Genomic DNA, 18,506 nt, shown 5'->3' with positions numbered 1-18,506 from the left:
AAAATATTACAATATATATAGGGTTATATTAATTTGTATTGATGTAGGAATCCTAAACTAATTACAATTGAAAATTGCATTACTATAATACATGCTACAATCACGGAGAGGATGGGACAAGTTTGGAAAAAAGAAGTTCATGACGAGGCTGATGAAGGGCTTTAGTGAGAAGATCGGCTGGTTATCAGCAAAGGGAATATAACCAACACGATGACTACCAATAGCCACTTTTTCACGGACAAAGTAATCGAGTTCAACGTGACGTCTACTTGCATGATGGACCGAATTAGCAACAAAATAAGCAGCACTCAAATTATCACAATGCAAATAAAATATGAGTACTCAATCGAACCCCAAGCACACAAAGAAGAAAGCAAACCTAAGTGGTCTCAACATGTGCATGAGCAAGGGGGTGATATTCAAACTCAGCATAGAAGCATGAAACAATATGACTGCTTACAAGAAACCTTATCAAACTTCGTAAGTAAATCATGAACATATTTACGTTGGTGAACATGTAGGCTAGTGGAGTCATGAGTAACTTGTAAGCCCAAAAAGTAACTGAGAGAACCTAAATCTTTAATGTCAAATTGTTTACCAATTAGATCAACAAACTGTCTAATAAGATCGAGGTAGCTACCAATGACAACAATATCAGCCATATAAAGAAGCAAAAATATGTTGTGAGTTAGGTGCAAACATATAAAAAGAGAGGATTCAATTGTACTTTGAGTAAATCCAAGAGTCAAGAGGAAAGAATGTAATCGGTTAAACCAAGCACAAGGAGCCTGTTTGAGATGATAGAGAGATTTATGAAGTCGATAAACATGGTAGGGGCGTGCGGGATCAACAAAGCCAGGGGCTGAACCATGTAAACATCTTTATGAAGAAACTCATAAGAAATGCATTTTTGACATCTAATTGACGTAAAGGTCAATCTCGAAAACAGCAAGACTGAGAATAATGCGAATGGTGGTAGGCTTAACAAGTAGGCTAAAAGCCTCGGCATAGTCAATATTTGTCCGGTGACGGAAGTCATTTGCCACATGACGAGCTTGATACCTTTCAACAAAGCCATCTAAAAGTCTCAGCATAGTCAATGTTTGGCCGCTGATGAAAGTCCTTCTCTATATGACGAGCTTGATACCCTTCAACAGAGCCATCTAAATTACGCTTAATACAAAAAACACATTTGCAGCCGAATGTCATATATAATGGGCTTAGACCCTATGCGAAGCAAAGTTCCAAAAGTGGGCGTAGGCCCTGATGAGATCTAAAGCCCAGAATCACGTAGGCTTTGAGAGGTAGGCAATGATGGATTTTAGGGTCAAGAGGCAGGCCTCGTGAGGTGGATGGGCCATAAGGGGATGATAGGTCTAAGGCAGACCTAAAGAAGGCAGATGAAGGCATGTGCAATGGGATGGCACGCACTAGAGACTCATACACTCAAGGGACTATTATAGGGGCATTAGGCTAAATTGGTGGTGTGTTGGCCAGGGGACAATGATGGCAAAATTAGTTTGTGCAACATTTGAGTGAGATGGCGTAGGTGATGGGAAGTTCCATATAATTCAAGGATGGCTTGCACCGAAGACTCATAGGACTAGTATAGGGGCATTAGGCTGAATTGGTGGTGTGTTGGCCAGGTGACAAGGATGGTGGAATGAGTTTGTGCAACATTTGAGTGAGATAGCCTAGGTGATGGGAAGTTCCGTATAATTCAAGGATGGCAATATCTGCAAAGTACTATAAGGAAAAGATGCTTCGTTAAAAATAAGAAAGTATTATTCACACATCCTCGTTAATTTTGTTGCCATTGATTTTTTTTCAATTCATTCGATCAAAGGCTGAAAATTGAGAAGGGTGTGTGAGAAGTAAATATGGGTATGTGGATATGACTACCCTAAAAATAACATGACGAGATACAAAGACACGACTAGTGGAGGGATTAAGACAATGGTAAACTTTATGATGCAGGCTATATCCTAAAAAGACACATGTTTTAGAATGACTTTCTAACTTATGAGCAAAAGAAGGTTCAAGATGAGCAAAACAGAGACAACCAAGCACATGAAGATGAGAATAAGTTGGAGGATGACCAAAAAGAACAACTTCAACCCATAAGGTGTGAGATAAAAAAAGGTATTGCGAAGATTAAAATTGGAAGAATCAAATGAAAGAGAGATGCTACAGGTATAGTAATGTGCATACTATCACCATTACTCAAATAGACGTTAGAAGGACCCGCATAAGGTCTCGCAGTTGGAACACCAAAGCTGGTCCAACAATAGAAGGAGACGAGTTGGGCCGTGAGCGGCGATGTGCAGGCTGCTGGAGCAGAGAGGTGTGATAGATTGGGCCTGCACCTGGGAAAGACAGTTGAATGTTGTTGATTGGACCCGTGCATTGAGAAAGCTGCGGCGGCATGTTGTGGGCTGGGGCCGCACCAAAGAATTGGTGCGGCTTATGGCTGCCATGTTGCCATAGTCTTGGCAAATGGGAATTGGGCTGGGTCTTGTGCGCTGAAGAGATGCAATTAGGGAGGAAAACAAAAACCTGAAGGAAGTAATGGACAAAACATTAAACTAATAGCCTAATTGGAAGACACAGGACGGAAGGTAGGATTGTTATTTATTTATTATGTTTTGCTTGTGTGAGTGATGCAGAGAAGACAAAAGGCTAGGGCAGGTGGGTAAACAAAAGAGACCAAAGGGTGGACGACAGGAAACCGAAAAATGGTGGAGACTAGTAACTGGTTTGTGATTGTTTTTCTCTTTGTGTTGACTGTATTGGACGGCAAGAGAGAGAGAAAACCCTAGAGACCAAAGAGAAAATTTGTGACGAATAATATTATATAGAAAATGACTATTTGTATTAATCTCAATTACAATTGAAATTTATAATACTGTTACACTCATAGAAAAGATTCTGGATTAATTAATAATATCTACAATTAATTAATTAATTCTAGTCGCATGTAGTTATAATATCTTAGTGGATATAATGTTAGGTTTCTACCCGTTCATATTGGGTTTGAAACCCCATTTCCTAAATTGTTGTAATAGTTTTAAACTCCTCACCTTCCAAGAAATTCAGAACAAATTCAATTCCTCAATGCAATGGGCAGTGGCCTTATCTGTTGGTAAGTAGCAACTGTAGCCTCTCCAAAAGCTGCAGGCAACAAATGTTTAGGAAAATATGATGCTTCTGCTTGCTAGTTTCTACTTGCTGCATACATGGTCTCAAATGCTAATGAAAAATCCGTGTTTCGGGTCAACCTGCTTAACACGAAATTGGTTTTAACGTGTCTATGTAAATCTTGTAACTTGTAAAACACGAAATGAGCTATTTATATGATTGCAGGTGAAACAACAATTTTAAACCTTTTATTTAACATAAACATTATATTTATGTGTAATTGTATTTATGAACATTAAACGGATAAATCGTGTTATTATCTTGTAACACGTTTGATAATCACGTCGTGTTCAGGTTCATAAACAATGACTTAATGATCGGGTCATGAACACAATTGGATTATTTGTATGACTTATTTTATAGTCTATCATCACTGCTATAACTTTTTTTTTGTAAGTTTGTTTTTAATTATATTTATTTTCAGTTTCTAGTGTGGTGGTGACCATTGCAATTGTAGCCATCGTATATGCCATCATTGATTGCTTGAAAAAGACAGGAAGCGCTATTCGGCATATGCCCGGATAGCAAACAGTGACAGTAGTATCGACAAGTCTTTGAATCCAAATCATTCATCCGACAATGTAGCAATCGACTTAACACCCGAATTGCAGCAAGTTCGCTCACTAGTTGAGTTTCCGACGGTAAAGGGGTTTCTTAGCAACATGGCAAGGCAGAAGCCAGTAGCCTTCTCATCCAAGCAACTTGCGGAACACACAGATAACTATGTGAAGATTGAAGCAGTAGCTTCAATGAAGGTAGTCGAAGAAACAGAGATTTAGAGAGATAGAGACAGAGAGATTTCAGAGAAGATTTCTTTGTATTACTTGTGTATTTTTCATCATATCTTTACACCTTTGGATATCTGTATTTATATCCTTACATACCTTGCTATGTAAGCTAAGATATGAAGTATATCAGTTTTAACAAACTTAACAACCTTAGCACCATATCCTAACAGCCTTGTAACTTCCTTTTGATCTTGTGACACTTGTCCTCATCTAGACCCTTGAATTGCTTTCACTTGAATTTTGCTCTTGATGCTTGTTGTTGTCCTTACTTATACTCTTACATCCCCCCTCAATCTCATGCTTGAGGGAACTGAGCATGAGATTGCCACAGTGATGTTGAAACAAGGGTGCAGATAAACCCTTTGTGAAAATATCAGCAAACTGATCAGCAGAAGAAACATGGTGAACGTGAAGATCTCCTCTTGTCACCTTTTCACGAACAAAATGATAATCAATCTCAATGTGTTTAGACTTCGCATGAAAGACGGGATTTGTGGAAAGAGCAATGGCGGAAAGGTTATCACAGTGAATCAACGGGGCGTGAGAAAGAGGAATATGTAAATCACAAAGCAACTGTCGAATCCAAGAGAGTTCAGCAGCTGTGATAGCAAGAGCCCTATACTCAGCCTCTGTGGATGATCGAGAGACCGTATGCTGCTTCTTTGAGGACCAGGAAATAGGATTGGATCCAAGAAAAACAATAAAGCCAGAGGTGGAACGTTGGTCATTTGGATCCCCAGCCCAGTCGGCATCACTATAGGATAGAAGAGAAAGGGGACCAGGTTTAAAATGTATCCCATAATCCGGTGTACCCTTGAGATAGCGGATGATCCGTTTGACTGCAATGACATGGGACTCCATAGGATTATGCATGAACTGGCAGGCTTGATTCACGGAGAAGGCTATGTCAGGCCGTGTAAATGTGAGATATTGAAGAGCTCCCACTATACTTCGGTATTGATCAGGACTGTGATACGGCTTGCCATCATCCTTTAAGAGTCGATGATATGGTAAACAAGGAGTAGCACAAGGTTTACATGCCTGTAAATCCACCTTGGCAACTAACTCACTGATGTATTTGGATTGAGAAACAAATAAACCCTCTGCAGTGTGACTAATTTGCAGTCCCAAGAAATAATGGAGATCACCTAAATCCTTCATTTCAAATTCAGCAGTAAGAGCTTTGATGACCTGAGCTATTAACTGAGAAGAACTGCCAGTTAAAATAACATCATCCACATAAAGCAGTAAGACAACAATGCCTTGTGGAGAGGATTAAACAAATAACGATGGATCGGCATGTGAAGACTGAAATCCCAAGGCAGGGAGAAAACTTGTAAATCTATCATTCCACGCTCTTGGAGCCTGTTTTAACCCGTAGAGTGACTTGTGAAGCTTACAGACATAATTAGATGGATACTGGTTGCTGAGAAATCCTGGAGGTTGTGCCATGTACACATCCTCCTGTAAAACGCCATGTAAGAAGGCATTTTTGACATCAAGTTGCCGGAGTTGCCAGTGGAATTGTGATGCCAAGGCAAGAATAAGACGAATGGTTGTAGGTTTAACCACCGGACTGAATGTTTCACCGTAGTCGACACCCTCCTCTTGGTTGTACCCTTTGGCGACAAGCCGGGCTTTATATCTTGCCACAGTGCCATTGGCATTCTTCTTGATTCTATACACCCATTTACATCCAACCAAGTTCTTGTCACATGGAAGAGGAACTAGGGACCATGTTTGTTGAGAATGAAGGGCATCGATCTCTTCCTGCATTGCAGTTTGCCATTCGAGAACTTGAGAAGCAGCCTTGAATATCTTTGGCTCGGAGACAGGGGACTGAGAGCCAATGCTAGCAGAGAAAGCCTTTGGTTTGACAATACCATTCTTGGAACGTGTGACCATAGGATGCACATTCAGTGGTAATGAGAAAACAACATTAAGATGATCGGGTTGGAAATCAGGATCCACAGCGATGGGAGACTGTGTAGGCATGGTACCTGGTATGTCAACACTTGGAGGAAGAGAAGAATTCAAATGTGGGACAGATGTAAGTGTTTCCAATGAATCTGAGGCACTAGATGCAGCCAAGGAATCTGAGGCACTAGATGCAGGCAAGGAATCTGGAGTACTAGATGCTGAATGCATTGAAGCTGTAGTATGAGATGAGGATGCATGAGTATGAAGTGATGGTGTGACTTGATTAGTCAAGGTTATGCATGGTAATGACGGAGAATGATGCAATGATGGAGATGATACTACCAATGGTGAGGGTTTGACAGAAACAGAAAACTTTTCATATGGAAATGTGGATTCATCAAAAAGGACATGTCTAGATATGTACATTTTGTTTTGAAGAAGATTTAAACATAGGAAACCTTTATAATCGCTTGCATAGCCCAGAAACACACAGGTAGCTGTTTTGGGTTGTAATTTGGAAGTGTTATATGGTTTTAATAGAGGAAAACATGCACAGCCAAAAATTTTGAAATGACCAATGTGTGGAAGATGACCATATAACAGTTGATAAGGAGATTTCATGTGAAGAATGACACAGGGCAAGCGATTGATTAGATAGACTGCAGTGGCACAAGCATGAAACCAGAAGAGATTAGGTAACTTAGCAGTTTGAAGGAGAGTAAGGGCAGTTTCTACAATGTGCCTATGTTTTCGTTCAGCTAATCCATTCTGTTCAGGAGTGTGTGGGCATGATTTTTGATGAAGGATACCATTGGTGGTGAGAAAATGTTGAAACTGAGAGCTAATATACTCTCATCCACCATCACTTTGTAAAATTTTAACTTTGGCAGAAAATTGAGTACACACAAATGCATGAAACTTGACAAAGGTAGCAAACACTTCTGATTTATATTTCAAAGGAAAAATCCATGTAAATCGTGTACATTCGTCTATGAAGGTTACATAGTATCTAAACCCTTCATATGACAAGATAGGAGCAGGGCCCCATACATCACTATGAATGATTTCTAGGGGATGTACAGATTTATTTGTGGGAAAAGAAAAAGGTAACTTGGTAAATTTCCCTTCTAGACATGGTGTACAAACTATTTTACAAGAATCTAAAGATGCAGAAAGTTGATGCTGATGTAGTATGGCAGAAGTGATTGCATTAGAGGGGTGTCCTAGCCGTCGATGCCATAGACTTAAACTAACAGGTTGTGCAAGAAAGCATTTGTGAAACGAAGATGATGCAGATGGCAGCTTCGGAGAAATGTGAAAAGGTATAGGATAATAACCAGCCCTACACAGCCCCTTGAGAAGGATTTTCCCTGTGAATTTGTCCTGAACCAAAAAAGAAACATCATCACATATGAATCGGCATCTATTATCCTTACAGAGTTGATAAATGGAGAGTAAAGGCTGAGATAGCTTTGGAACATGTAAAACATTCTGCAATACAAGAGTATGAGAGGAGGTATGCAATTTGGAAGAGCCTATGTGAGAAATGGGTAAACCTGCACCACTGGCAGTGGTAATCGTGTCATTGCCGTGATATGGTCGTGCCAACTCCAAGTTAGCTAGGTCAGAGGTCATATGAGATGTTGCTCCTGTGTCTGCAACCCAGAATTGATCGTCAGGAGCAGATGGATGGTGCTGAACATGCATGGCAGAGAGATGTGGGGTTGGTGGCCTTCCTTGATAAGCAAAATTCCCTCGATGATAGCATTGAATAGCGGAATGACCAAACTTCCAGCAAATTTGGCATTGAACCGGAGAATGAGAAGCGGAGACTGGTGTACTATGGCGCTGAAAACAGTCAGCTGCAACATGCCCTTTTTTGTTGCATATTTGACAAGTTGGTATGTCAGAGGGATGATCGGGACAATGAGACTGAAATGGTCTTGGAGCACCAAGAATTCCAGGACTGGGATTTGGGGAATGATGATAAGTCCGGGAACCAGACTGATATGACCTGCCTCGTCCTTTGCCTCTGAAGTTGTTACCCTTGTACCCACCATAGTGATAAGAACTCTAAGACGTACTGCCAAAATTGCTGGATGGATTCCCATTGGTGTAATACTGCCCACCAGAATGATAACTAGGGGAATGGGAACCACCACCATTGTTCTTGTATGATGGATCAGTGATGCCAGAACTAGATCCAAACTCAGCAGAATGAGAAGAATCTTGATCAAGAACGAGAGCTTTCCCTTTGTCAGTGTTAGCACTAGCAACCATTGCAGCACTAAAGGATGGGGAAGACTCAAAATATTGACCAATTGTAGTTTCTTCAGCTAACAGCTGAGACCTGAAGTCTTTTAGAGAAATGCCAGTTTCTCTGCCTCTTATAACACACCTGAAGGTGTTAAATTCTGCAGGAAGACCTTTCAAGGCAAGAATGATGATATCATCATCGTAAAAAATTACTCCTGCAGCAGCAAGATGATCTCTTGCATCTTTGATCTTTTGCAAATACACAGAGACAGAATCAGACCCTTTTTGAATGTTTTGGAGCTCAGTTTTCATCTGAAAGATTGTAGCTTTCGTGACTGTCGAGAATCTCTCAGCAAGATTAACCCACATTTCATGAGAACTGTTACTCCCAATGATACAGGACATTGCAGTTGTAGACAAAGTGGCAATGATTAATTGCATAAGAGTACGATCATGCATCTTCCATACAAGATAATCATCTGTTTCAATCCCTTCAGTTGTAGCATCCGTATCAAATTTTGGAGGACATTTTCGTGATCCATCAACAAACCCCAGAATACCATGACTTTCAAAGAGAAGTTTGATCTGAAAACTCCAGGTTAAGTAGTTGGAATCATCAAGCTTGACTGTAACTGACGTAGAAATGGTAGAGATAAGACCGGTGATCGGAGACTGAACAATCCGTAGCTGATCAGCAGTAACCATTTTTGAGTTGTGATACAAGGAATTCACTGAGACCTTTTAACAAACAGTTGATATGCAGAAGGAGAAGACGAAGTTCTGGAGGCTCTGTAATACCCGAACTACACCAATATTTTGTTTTATCACAGAATAGTTTGCAAACTAGAGGGTAGAGAGAAGAAATGAAAGCTTTGATTGAGATGCGGAAGCGCCAGTCGGATCGGCGATGATACCATGTGAAGATTGAAGCAGTAGCTTCAATGAAGGTAGTCGAAGAAACAGAGATTTAGAGAGATAGAGACAGAGAGATTTCAGAGAAGATTTCTTTGTATTACTTGTGTATTTTTCATCATATCTTTACACCTTTGGATATCTGTATTTATATCCTTACATACCTTGCTCTGTAAGCTAAGATATGAAGTATATCAGTTTTAACAAACTTAACAACCTTAGCACCATATCCTAACAGCCTTGTAACTTCCTTTTGATCTTGTGACACTTGTCCTCATCTAGACCCTTGAATTGCTTTCACTTGAATTTTGCTCTTGATGCTTGTTGTTGTCCTTACTTATACTCTTACAAACTACTCCACCATATTGGGTTCAGGTGGTTTTGGAGTAGTCTTCAAAGGGATTCTCCCACATGGAGTGCACGTTGCTGTCAAGGTGCTTACAAACACTGGGGATAAGATAGACGAAGATCAATTCATGGCGGAAGTTGGCACCTTGGGAAGAACTTACCACATGAATTTGGTAAAACCATACGGCTTCTGATTTGACCACGAAATGCGAGCACTTGTCTATGAGTGCATGGAGAATGGATCACTTGACGAGTTCTTGTTTAGTGAGCATAGAGAAATAGGTTTGGAGATGCTGCACAATATCGCAGTCCAAACAGCAAAAGGGTTGGCTTATTTGCATGAGGAATGTGAACAAAGAATCATTCATTATGATATTAAGCCCGGGAATGTACTTCTCAATAAGAATTTGAATCCAAAGGTCGCAGATTTTGGACTTGCCAAGCTTTGCAACAGAGGAAGCAGTCAAATGTTGTTAACCAAGGGAAGAGGGACACCCGGATATGCAGCACCAGAGATGTGGAAGCCTTATCCGGTTACTCACAAGTGCGATGTTTACAGTTTTGGCATGCTTCTCTTTGAGGTTGTTGGAAGGAGGAGAAATTTTGATGAGGATGTAAATGAGTCACACGAATGGCTTCCGAGGTGGATCTGGAACATGTTTCATAACAATGAATTAGAAGAGGTGCTGTCGTTTTGTGGGATTGAAGAACAAGACAGAGAAAAAGCAGAGAAGATGATAATGGTAGCTCTGCTGTGCATTCAGCATGCACCGGAAGCAAGACCTCTCATGAGCAATGTAGTGCAGATGTTGGAGGGACATAATGAAATTGATTCACCGCCTTTTCCTTTCCAGCATTTGCAGTCGCCGCAAGGAAATTTAACACAACATAGTGGAACAGATGAAGACTTGAGTTCTTCTGCATCAGCCACGAAAACTTCTGCACAATCCGAGCACCCTTATAATACTGCTGTACAGAACAAATGTGAAATTGAGCTAGCTACATTTTAACAGGTAAAGAGATTGATGGTTGCGTGTATAAGTCAAAAGAAGAAATATATTGTTGGTTTTGACACTTCCATGAAATGATGTCATTTACTGTTGTAGAATGTAAAGCATTTATTGTATAACATGTATGCTCATTGTTCTGGTTTTTGTAGAACAAAAGGTTGCGATAAAAGTTAAAGAAACTTCACGGCGGTATTTCAATTCATATTTCCTTATTAGCACTCGAGAAATATTATAACTGAAGACCACGTAGAAGATTAGTGAAAAAAACAACGTTGTATATATATATATGCACCAGCATCATGAACCTTGACAAATCATAATCACTATTTTTGTACAACTAGTTAAGATTGAATATCGATGTAACTATATTACTATTAGAGCAAGTTGAATGCAGCATTAGATCCGCCTATTTCGTTTGGATAGGATGAGTGGCTACCTGACATGATTGGAACAAATAGGCTCCAGTTCCGCAGCAGGTGGATCTTCTTCAACTTCTTCCAAGGACGCATAACCAAGATGTGTGTGCAGCCCCTCGCAGAAATGTCTGATAATCCTACTCCCAATAGGATTTATATATCCGCTGAGCTGCAGTCATCTCTGCAGGAAAAATAAAAGAGTACTTAAATATAAACTAGTAGGCGGATCAAGATTAATTATTAAGACAAGACAATTATTTAAATGGAATTGTCGTAAAATTCCAGTAACAATTATACCCATAAAACATACATACATGGACACATGAGGAGAAGGAAGGGAATTCAAAAGACAATTTTTACTTTGTTTTGTGATTGTTTTCCCGTTACTAAATGAAGCAACGACAGCAGTGCGGAAACAACAAGATCAATGACTTCCGAGGTGGATCTGGAACATGTTTGACACCAATGAATTAGGAGAGGCACTATGTTTTGTGCATTTAGCATTCACCTGATGCAAGACCTCTTATGAGCAATGCAGTGCAGATGTTGGAGGGAAATAAGGAAATTGCTCCATCGCCTTTTCCTTTCGATCATTTTCAGTCGCCACAACAACATTTAACACAGCATAGTGGAATGAAACAACAGATGAAGACTATAGTTCTTATATCAAGCACAAAGCCTTCTGAAGAATCTGAACGCCAATATAATAATGTTGTGCAGAACAAACATGAAATTTAGATTAATTTAAACTGCAAGGTATGTCTTTGTAACTCGAATAGGGAAAGATATTTTCTTTTTTATACTAGCCATATTCTACTTTAAATATATGTAAGTTTTAGCTAAACACTCCCGGTACAGTTCATTTTTAACGAAAAAATACATTTTTACCCGGAACCGGATCCACTTCGGGTCGCCAAAAACTGAGCCTAAAGGTCGTACCCAGTGCACAAGGCTCCCGCTTTACGCAGGGTCTGGGAGAGGTGAATGCCAAAAACTGAGCCTCCTAAGCAAAAAATCTGGGCCATTAAAATTTGATCCAAATGCTGCAAACAGGGAGCCCTTCTAAAAGTTATAATAATTGTAGCCGTTGGATCAAATTTCAACGACCCGGATTCATTGATTAGTGGGCTCAGTTTTTTGGGATCGGAGGGGGATCTGTTTCCTTTTTACCCTTACCTGTTACTATTCATTACACCTTTATTTGTCATTTTTCATTAAAACTAAAGTTTTTTTTAGATTTTTCGTTAGTTTTCCTTAATCTAAACTGCAGTAAGTGAGTTTCAATATCGCGTGCATAGGGCGGTGAACACATCTACTCTAGTCCATGTGGCTACGCCAGCGTCTGCAAATAGGAAATGGCTGCATATGGGAAAGGACTGTAGAATGTACAACAAAAAGAAAGAATACGATTCCTTTTGTCATGCACACATTACACGATTTTTCGCATAATTGTTGAAGTAAAGAATAAACCATAACAAAAGCTAAACTCTTTTGCTGCTATTCATTGGTTCGATGTAAAATTTGTCTGAACCATTAATAAAAATAAGGACTGGTATGGGGCCTAAGTCAAATTTTATTTACCCAAAATCGTACGATTCCGGCCCATCCACTTCGAAGCCCAATCTAGAATCTTATTCAAGGGCTCGGACAACCCTTACATTACTCCAACCCATCCGAGGGCTCTGACTGGGTTCTTTCCGAAGCATGTTTGCCATACAAACGACCAAGTTTGGGAAGATCTCGCCTCCTTAAATGCCAAATGAACATGTCATTCAACAGGATGATGTCACTGCGATAATCCTGCGAAACGTCATAAGACACAACTAAAGGTCACCAACTAGAAATTACAGTCACTGTCAGCGCTAAATGATCGAACTACCCCTGCTCCACCTCAGCGATAAGATTGATGTTGCTCCTTCTCCACTACCTATAAATAGTTCCAAAGACCTTCAAGCTCAGAACCTTTGTTAAATTCAATCTCCACGTCTATACAAAACCTTGAGTGATTCTTCAATCTACCCAATTGCATTTCAGCACAAACCCAATTTCACTTCAGCAAAATCTCTAGCTTTTCAGCTATAATCTCAAAGCCTTATTTTGAAGCAAACACTGTCTAGGATTCCTGAAATTTAAAACTTTCACAGATTTGCCACCTTGTGGTATGGTTTGATTGACGTGCAATTCCAACCACCTTGATTTTCTCTCTTTGTGCTAAGTCCAGCCCGATACCAGTGATCTCGGTGGACTCCTCTACCATTATCTCGCCCTTCATGGCTAGAATCTAGCTAGAGTTTTACTACTTTCTTTACTTTTTCAGTCCATTTACATTTTAAGTTATGTAGCTTGGCCCATCGGCCTAGATTTTATTTTTATAAAACGCTTGTAATCTTGACTCCATGAAACGACTACATTCAGTTTCTCGTTTTAGTTTCTATTTCTCTTTCATTTACATTTTAGGCAAAATCTACACAAAGTTACGTTGAATTTTAAGTTCTCATTCACTCGAGGTACATAAAAGAACTTAACCGAACTAACGTTCTACTCGGTGCACAATCATTTGGATAAGAAGTCAGATATACACGCAACTTTTACACACACTCAAGCACATACACAGTCTGTTGGCAGCCTCCAACAGTGGCACACCTATCATCTCTTTCTCTTAAGCCATCTCGTGGTGCCGAGACCGAAAGCAACACTTAGAGTAAATATGTGTTGAACGTGTCCAACCTCTGCCCGAGTTTTGACACCAACAAAATTTACCCTCAGCTTCTGCTATAAAGATTTGCTTATGTATCTAAACCGTAGGGAATTAACCAGTGATTCTCTAGTTTGTACTGTACCAAGTAGTCCGATGACTATATCTATCCCAATGAGATTGGTGAAAAATGCAGAGTTAGTATCTGTTGAACTCGAAGGAACGTAAAAGACGTCACTGAAAATCTAAATAGTATAGCACTCACAAGAACATTTGCTAATTGGATATGAATCACTTAATAGTACTTCATCCCATAGAGTTTATAAGAAAAAACAGAAATGGTAGACTTATTGTTGGGACACTTTGGATGCGGTCTCTAGCTATCAATATTCTTTGATTGAAACCTTATTAGTTTTTAGTTTTTGATTGAGGTCCCTGACATTAATGTAATAATGTAAGTTACTATATATTTTTAAATTAAAAATTAAAAATTGAAATTTGTAATTGTTTATAGTAATGAGATTTTAAATAAAACCCATAATTTATGGGATTAAAAATAATAAATATAAATTATACTCTCTATTATATTGTGTGTGTGTGTGTGTGTATACACATATATGTATGGGTACATTAACCAAAATTAACAAAAAAAGTTATTATACCAAAACATGGATACATTCTCAAATCAACGAAAAAGAATGTACCCATATAAGTTTAAACATGGATTAAAAATTTTGAATGGATTTTATATTAAAAAAAGGGTACATTTTACATATAACAAATTGATATATTTGAGAATGGGTACATTTAAGATTAAAAAAATTGAAAAATTATATGAATGGGTACATTTAAGATTAAAAAATTGAGAATCTTTTTATATATAAAAAAAAAACTAATAGGTGCAAACTTAATTTAATTTAATTTTTTATTATTTTGGAAATGTTTGAATTGAAAATTAATTAGAAGTTTAATAGAGGTGTGAGTATTAAACCCTAAATTAATTACTAATTTTTATATTAAAAAATTATATAATAAACATGTAAATTCATTATCACATTAATGCTAGAGACTTGAATCAAAATTTGAGAACTAATAAGGTTAAGGTCAGTGAACAGTAAAAACTAGGGACCGGATACTAATTTTTCCCTTATTGTTTCAGTAGAAGAATAATGGAATTATTACTACAGAAACCAAAAAGAGAAATTTATGAGCTATGAAAGTACAGAATTGTGGACACCAACATGGAAGGAAGGGTTAAAGGCTTGCCTCCACAGCACTGAAGAATCTCTTAAGCTTCTTTGTGTTCCTTCCCCTTCCAATTTTCTCAGGAAAAAATGATCAAAAAAGGAAAATACTTGGATCGATTTACGAAAACTGTTTAGCACAAGTTTTTCGGTGAGGAGGAGGATTCTCTACCCTCCTAATCTCTCTACTCTTCTATCCCCTTCTATTTGAACGGTCACGGTTAAACCACGTTAACATTTTATATTAATTTTTTTTATAGAGATAATAAGACAAAAAACAATGTGTGAGAAGAAGAGATAGAAGGAGATGGGAATAAGAGGGTAGAGAATCCTCCTCCTTAATAGAAACCCCTTAATTCACTATTGTAGCCTGAAATCAGCTGTAAACTTGTAAGTGAGCCCATTTTAGGGCATAAAAACCTTAGATAGCTTCATTAGATAATCAAAGCTTATTTATCTTGGCAACCGATAATTTTGGTGTCAAACTCGTGATTTATGAGGGTTAAAACTAAAATATCTTACTTACGTGAGGGGAGACAAATATTATTAGACTATAGCATCAACTCATTTTGATGTAAGTTGGGGTTTCTCTTGGTAGTACTATAATAGATTCATCAAGTTTCACCCAAATCTGGCTTCATGAAAAAAAAAACCAAATAAATAAGAGTGGTGTTAATTCCACCCCATTATCTTACATCTTTGCCCACTTTAAAATATAAATGTCATTGACAAATATCTCCACTTATACAATACCTTTAAGGACTTAAAATAACTACTAACATTTTGCCACGTCAACATTAGTTGAAATAGCATAAAACAAAAAGAAAATTAAAAAACCACACCACTGTATAAACCCAACCAGTCCACACCTGCACGCCTCCCTCACAACGGCGTCAATGCCAGCTCCTCCCTCTTCAAATCTTCTCTTTACCCTTTCTCTCGTGATGATGTGCAACCTTAATCTAAATCATGTGAGTGGCGAGAGTTCCATCTTTGAAGGTCAATCTGCTTCTTTTCGCTCTCTTGAACAAATCCGACATATTTCCCCTATACTAAGCTTGTAAATTTTGATCTGAACTCTTTTTCGGTTCCTCCTCTCTCAATTTCCTTCTGAACAGAACCCCCAGTCCAACAAAAAGAGTAAGGGAGCGAGCGAGCGAAAAAAAAAAAATATTGAGTCTGCGTTTTTTTTTTTTTTTTGGGTCAAACTAAATTACTAATTAAAAAAGACAAATACATGAAGAGGGCAATCCAAAGGCAACCCACTACGTCCAAAGTCCGATATTCAATCTTTAATTGGCAGTGTCACTTGGTTTTTCATGACATATAATCATATATGTATACATATACACAAAATAAAATTTAAAGAAATTTAAAAGGTTATAATTGGAATAATATTGGGTGGGAAGAGAGTGATATTATTTATTTATTTATTTTAATTGTGATGGGAATATAATGTGAATAGGGAGATAAGATAATGGGATGGACATAGTATCATTCATAAATAATGACATATGTTTGGAATTGTTTTTAAAATGATGGTAAGCGTTTTTAGAAAAAATGTTCTAGTAAGAAGCACTTCAAGTGTTTTTCAGAATCCTCTTGCAGTTTTACTAAAAATTGATTCTAAAAAAATTTATAAAAAAAAAAACACTCTCAGCAATTTGAAAAGCAGTTATAAACAAGCCTTAAAGATTCATTGTTAACTTTCAAGGAAAAGTAGTTGAGTAGTTGGAGTGAAAGCACTTAAAGGTTCATTGTTAATTTTCGGAAGGAAAAGGTATAATTACAATTTGTTGATTAATTAAATGTAGTTGTGTTGGTTGGGAAAGCACTCATAATTACAACTAATAATAGTCTAGCAGAAATTTTCTTTAATTGTATGTTAGAAGTCTCAAGTTCTTCTCACATGGATGACAATAACATATTATAATTGTGTTCGATATCTATTTAGTGGTTGACTCATTGTGTGGTCTAATCTAATTACATTTTAAGTAGAGTAAGATATCCTAATATTTTTGTATTTGAAAAAAAAATCAAATGAAAAACCAAGTGTTTATTGACATTGTTTAGGAAAATAGTAAAAGGATGATCTAGGGTTTTAGAATATGAAAGTTACACATTCTAATCAATAGCTGAAGTAATGTTTACGTGATAAAGAAAGCGTTTAGTTTTGAAATATGCATATTTTTTGCAGTGGAAAGTGGAAACACATGGAAAAAGGAGAATTGACGGTACCAGGATAATTTTATTGATAACAAAAAAAATAAGTTACACCTAATTAAAAGAACATAAACATAACCCTTATAATACAAAAAGAAAAAGATAAAAAAAATACATTAAAAAAGGAGACATAAACCTTATCATTCTAAAAACAAAAACAATAAAAATACAAAGAAAAACATATAGTGATTGCATGAATATATACAAAATAGAAAAAGAAAATCAAACAGAGTACATTGCAAATTTATCTTAATCAATTAAGGTGAGATGTTTTTAATTCTTCCTCCCTTTAAACATAATTTATATGAAAAAGATAAGCTTCGCTTAAAAATAAAGAAAGCTATCAGAAAGATAAGCAGACGATTCCTATTAAAAAAAGAAGAAGAAAAGGATCGGATCCAAGTGGAAAAGTATATATGTTCTGATTCTGTGAAGATTAAAAAAGGGAATATAATATACGGTACACCCTTGGAATCTTGGATTTTCCAAATCTACATATAATAAATGTGTATGTACATGTAACATGCACACATAGTGATAATCCATGAGCTCTCACGTGTTTTGTTATGCAGGAAGACAATCTTGCATGTCATGGTCATGAGTATAACCCATACGGGATGTTTCGTATTAATAATATAATATAATAACACGTAGAGTGAAATTAACACAAATTTTTATATTTTTAACATAAAACGTTACTGTAACATTATACTATACCATACAAGTCATTTTTAACTTTGAATAAGTGAAAGTAAGTATGACCAGTGGCAGAACCACATCTGAATAAGCCAAGCCCATCCTGAAATTTCATCAATCTAGGGTTTGAAACTTGTTGTGCCAACAACCTTCTCTATGAATTGGACTTGGCTGCTGCAAATTTAGTAGCAACTACTGCTTATATTCAATCCCGGCTGGACACGTATCAAAGTTTTGATTTTTTTAATCCAAACTCGAACACGTGTCCATTCAGAATTGGGTGTAAGCAGAAGCGAAGTGTTCTCCCTTCTCTATTTTTAAAACCCATCCTTATAACTATGATTCTGTTTTATCATATAAAAACCAATTTGTTTTAGACAGTTCATATTAAATATGGTCTATATAATTTAGGAGAGGGTCCAATTATGTTGAAAAGAAAATCTTATAGTAGAAGTTTTGAGTCATGACCTTAAATTTTTGGGTTGAATCTAATGTGTTAATTATTATTTTTTTATCAAAACTCGTAAACAAATTATATTCTTATGATATAATCATCTCAATACTAAATTTTTCATGCAAATTTTAAAGTTCTATCACTCTTACTTGATTAAAATTTTCTATGCCAATTAAAAAACCTTTAATTTTTCTCTAATGATTATATTGCTATATTTGTCTAGTTTATTTCCCATTTTGAAGAGTCCGGATCCTTGCCAAGGATCCCGGAAATCTACGTATCTTGTCCGTTCATCGTACATCGTGCGGTCATAAATCATTTTAAAGTTTATTATTTAAAATTGAAT

The 18,506-nt window shown here is 37.3% G+C and overlaps 1 pseudogene; it reads left to right on the top strand.

Moving 5' to 3' along the window:
* Positions 1–2,735: 2,735 nt before the first annotated feature.
* On the top strand, positions 2,736–10,432 carry LOC114823737 (LEAF RUST 10 DISEASE-RESISTANCE LOCUS RECEPTOR-LIKE PROTEIN KINASE-like 2.2; annotated as a pseudogene).
* Positions 10,433–18,506: the final 8,074 nt, after the last annotated feature.

This window comes from Malus domestica, chromosome 02 (genome assembly GCF_042453785.1).
Source record: "Malus domestica chromosome 02, GDT2T_hap1".
NCBI lineage: Eukaryota > Viridiplantae > Streptophyta > Magnoliopsida > Rosales > Rosaceae > Malus > Malus domestica.
Note: the sequence above shows the minus strand (reverse complement) of the source record. Positions and strands in the feature narration are given on the sequence as shown.